The sequence below is a fragment of the Cynocephalus volans genome, chromosome 3, assembly GCF_027409185.1.
Source record: "Cynocephalus volans isolate mCynVol1 chromosome 3, mCynVol1.pri, whole genome shotgun sequence".
Lineage (NCBI taxonomy): Eukaryota > Metazoa > Chordata > Mammalia > Dermoptera > Cynocephalidae > Cynocephalus > Cynocephalus volans.
The window spans coordinates 144,861,928-144,867,061 of NC_084462.1; the positions used below are offsets into that span (position 1 = coordinate 144,861,928).

The 5,134-nt window shown below is 41.0% G+C and overlaps 1 pseudogene; it reads right to left on the reverse strand.

Annotated features, from left to right (window-relative positions):
- Window positions 1-944: 944 nt before the first annotated feature.
- Window positions 945-3,855, reverse strand: LOC134372764 (ATP synthase subunit alpha, mitochondrial-like; annotated as a pseudogene).
- Window positions 3,856-5,134: the final 1,279 nt, after the last annotated feature.

Consider the following 5,134-nt stretch of genomic DNA (forward strand, 5'->3'; position numbering starts at 1 on the left):
ATTCCTTCCTCCCAGGGATGGTGCAGGACCCCTTCTGAAATGGGGATCTTATGACCTACAATTAGACAAGGTAAGTCAGAGAATTTCTTCAAGACAGAAAGGTGGGGAAAAGATTAGAACAAGGACTATGGGAGTTATGAGTCAAGAACCATCGGGGGAATAATATGTGTGTGTGTGTGTGTTTGTGTGTGTGTGTGTGTGTGTGTGTGTGTGTGTGCGCGTGTGTGTGTGTACATGTATATGCATATGGATTAATATCACAGCCATAAAGGAAGACAGCAAGAGAAGAGGAAAGAAATTTAAAAATCTACAAAACAAGTAGAAACCAGTTAACAAAATGGCAGTAATAAGTCCTTACCTATCAATAATTACTTTGAGGGTAAATGAATTAAATTCTTAAATCAAAAGACATAGAGTGACTGAAGGGATTTTAAAAAAAGGATCCAACTACATGCTGTCTACGAGGGACTCACTTTACCTGTAAGGACACACATAGACTGAAAGTGTTACATGCTGTCATCACAAAAATGATAACTATGTGAGGTAAAGAACATGTTAATTAGCTAGACTGAGTTATTCCACAATGTATATATACTTCAAGACATCATATTGTATGCAATAAACACATACAACTTTGTGTATAATTTTTTAAAAGCCCTAGATATAAAAATGCACAGATTATGGAAGTATTAGTTATGTCTATTTAAACAAATTAAATGACAGAAAATTGCTTATTACCATTAGTTCTTGATATTTTTGCTTGCAAATTACTGTGTGTGTGTTTGTGTGTGTATTTATGTTTGAAATAGGATAGATTGTGATGACTCAACTAATAATTTAGCCACATAAAAATATGAATTTAGGACAGTGACATCATCAAGATGGCGGAACAGACAATCCCCTGCATTTCTCTCTCTCACAACTGATCAACTTGGACTGTATTATTAAAATACATAAACCCGCATCCTGAGATCACAGGAGCTCGGGGAAAGAGGAGAGATCCACAGAGTTTGTGAAGGTGTGAAAGGCATTGGTGATAGGAAGGAGGAACCACTCTGACCATTCCAAGGCCTGGCTGCTTCTAGGGTTAACGTGGTACAAAGCAGGGAGCAGCTGCTGGCACAACGAGCAGATACCAGGAAACAGTAAAGCCTAGTGGTGCCTTTTGCATGAAGCTTATTGGAGTCTGCAGGGGGTAAGGGTGCTTCAGAGTGCACCATTCCATCTCCCAGGCTAGCAAAGACACTTAGCAAGCTTCCCATAGACCCACATAGGAGGAAGGAGTCACAGCTAAGGGGAGAAAGGAACCACCACAGCTTAGTGAGTCTTCTCAGGGGACTTGTGCATAGCCTGCCCCATGGGAAATGTTTGGAGTGGGGTCGGGGAGGAGGCTGACCCACCAGGGGAGTACTGGGGCATGGCATGAGCAGCTGGTCTACCTTCTGATCAGCACGGGCAGGGCAGATACCTTTACAGAACAACTCTGTTTCTAAGAAGATCTGTCCATCTGTGATGGAAATGACATTTGTTGGAATGTAAGTGGACACGTCATCGGCTCATGTTTCTGTGACTGATAAAGCAGTCAAGGAGCCACCACTAAAAGAATTGTTCATTTTGACTGTTCTCTCCAGCAGAAAGGAATGAAAATAGACCACATCACCATGATAGGTCTCACAACCAGGGAGTCAGCAGAGCAGCAGAGACCTCTGATGACAAGCAGCAACTTGTTTGGATAAGGCATCATAGATGACCAAGTAATGTTTGTGTTCATCTTTAAATATTCTCCCATATAACAGCCAGAATAAGGAGCCAAGTACTGAAGGAGGGCAGTATCAGAAGCAGTAGCTGAAACCACAATAATGTACTTCATGACATCAGCATTTGTAATTCTCTTCACAACCCAGGGGAAGTTGGACTACTGCTTCACAATGGAAGTAAGGAAGATTCTATCTGGAATACAGGAGATCCCTTAGGGTGTCTCTTAGTATTACCATGCCCTGTGATTAATGGCAATGGAAAATTACAACAACCAAATCCAGGCAAGACTGGGAATGGCCCAAACTCTTCAGGGATGAAGGTTTGGGTGACTCCGCCAGGTAAAGAACCACAACCAGCTGGGGCGCTCTCTGAAGGTAAAGGGAATACAGAATGGGTAGCAGAAGAAGGTTGTTACAAATACCAGCTTCGACCATGTGACCAGTTGCAGAAACAAGAATTGTAATTGTCCTCCCTGTTGTGTTAAGAATATGTCTCTATGTATATATACTGTTCACATATTAAGCAATTATCTTTGTTTTTGTTCCTCTTATTCTTTATCATGTAACATGAGACTTACTGACTTTACACCAGCATTTAAATATTGTAAATCTTACCTCATAGTGTTTGCATTTAATTTATGGGCTATTGGGAGAAGGATAAATATCATCTAAGGACGTTATCTCCTCTTCTGGGAAAGTGATTAATGTGTTTTCGGTTGTACACAGGACCATTGTATCATGTTAGGCAAAAATATGTTATTGTACCATCTGAAGGTTATTATGTTACTGTACCATCCAAAGGTTAAAGATAGTATGGACACCAAGTTGACAAGGGGTAGACTTGTAAAGGTTAATTCTAAGTGTCAACTTGGTTAGATTAAAGAATGCTGAGAAATTTTTATAGGTGAGTCTGTGAGGGTGTTTCCAGCAGAGATTAGCATGAGAACCTGAGTGGCCTGGGTGGAAAGACCAGCCCTCAATATGGGCTGGAACCATCCAATCCACTGGGGGCCCAGAGAGAACAAAAGACAGAAAAAAAGATGAAGCTCTCCCTCTGTCTGCTGGAGCTGTGATATGGTCTTCTCTCCTGTCCGTGGACATCAGAGCTTAAGACTCTTCAGCTTTGGGTTCCAGGACTTACACCAAGGACACCATCAGCTTCCTGGTTTCGAGGCCTTTCGACTTGGACTAAGCCACGCTACCAGCATTCAGTTTGCAATCATGTGAGCTAATTCCCCTAATAGATCCCCTCTTATATATTTATAACATCCTATTGATTCTGTCTTTCTGGAGCACTCTGACTAATACAGCTGTTATCTTTAAATATTCTCCCATGTAACAGCCAGAATAAATATTTCCCCACGTTAACAGCCATGTACTGAAGCAGGGCAACATCAGAAACAGTAGCTGAAACCACAATAATGTACTTCATGACGTCTGCATTTGTAATTCTCTTCACCATTTGGCCACCATCTTTTGACTCACTGCAACGTAGATACAATACAGCTTCTTCTTTTCTATAGATCCACTATTGAAATATTTCTGGTTAATGATTGTATCAATAGTTATTGATGTTTCACCAGTCTGTCAGTCACCAACAGTCAGTTCACACTGACCAAAACCCATTGACACCAAGCAATTCACAGCTTTAACGCCATTCTGCTTGGTTTCCACAAAGATACTTGAGGAATGATTCCAGTGGCTTTCAGACCAGCTCACCTATGGGTCTTGGAACAAACTGGATCCTTACAATCAGTGGTATTTACCATGTGACCCAACAGCTCACCAGCTGGAGCATCCACAGTGGCTCCTGTTCTCTTCACAGTATCTCCTGCTTTAGTTTATCATTTCTGAACACGACAACACCAACACTGTAATGTTCCAAGTTCAGAAACATACCCTTTAAGCCTGAAGAAAATTCTATCATTTCTTCTGCTTGAATATTCTTCAGCACATATACTTGGGCAATACCATCACCAATACTTAAGACACACCCAGTCTCTTTAAGATCAACAGAGGTACAAGCTCTGAGAAGATCCTCTTTAAGAAAAGAGGACACCTCCACAGTGCCATTTCTGAAGGAAAGTGTCAGAGGCATTGCAGTAGTGAAGAATCATTCAAAAGCATATTTAGAGACCTGACTATTTGACAGCGGGAAGTTGCCAGCAACAGCCATGGAGACAGCAGTGCACAAGGACAGCATTTTTGCAGCTTCTCTTGGAGTGGCTCCTCTGCAGCTGCAGCTTCCAGACTGACTGTGTAGACATTTTCTTATATTATTTTGTACTATTTGGCTAAATGCCTCAATGTTTCAACTAGATGACATGCTCTTCACAGATAAAGATTCCATATATCTTTTCTCTTCTTATCCTCTATGGCACCTAGTTTGGTGTTTTACATAGAAGCACACGAGTTATTTGAAAGGACACGGTACTGCCAGTTCACATATTTAAAAGGCAGAAATCTTCCCCTACCTCCCTAACTGCCTCCAGTCTCTATAGGCTCTCCCACCATATGCTCTAGTTCACTGCAGATTTGGATTTAAGCTCCTTATGCTTCTCAATTTGCCTTCTTGTTAGTTATTCCCACATGGAGTTTCCTTAGCTGCTTTCAGCCCCTCTGTTGTGATTGGTCAGCACAACATGTACTAACCACGAAACACCCAAGATAGTAAAAGCACCTTGCTCACGCAACTGAGAATGATTAGTATCTGTGTTGATAGTTCAATTTTCACTCTTTCCAATGGTGACAGGGGCATTGTATTATGTGCCTGGAGAGGACTCAACATAGGCAAATATACCTGAATTGAGACAAGCAGAGACAAGGAGGAAAAGACTGGACACGATGAGAATCATTGCAGTGTCCACAGCACTTCAGAGACTTAGAGGCATCAATGATGTAGGAAATGAAAAGATTAGAGGAGGGTATTTATTCTTTCTGATTTTTGTTTCAGGATGAGATAAAGTAATACCAACAATTTGCTGTCATTGTGATAGTCTTTACTTATTAAATCTCATTTAACATAACCTGCAGAAGAGATGAGAAAAAACTGAAGACAAGGAACGTATGTGAAAATTCAGGGTAGAGAGATGCAATTTTGTACAAAGGATTGAAAGAGAGACATTGGCCAGAATCCAGGTCTCTTGTGGGGCAAACTAGAATCCTAGGCTGTGTCTCAAAGACATTACTCCCAGCAGCTACCTGGTTTAGAACCTCTATCTCCATGGGCCATGTCTTTTAATTCCCCTTCTTCATGAAATCAAAGTAAAAAAGCAAATTTCTTTTAATTGACGGTATTCCAAATATCTTTGTTCATGTTTCAAGGACAATATAGGAACTTCTCGTGCCTACCCAAATATATATTAGACCTGACCATT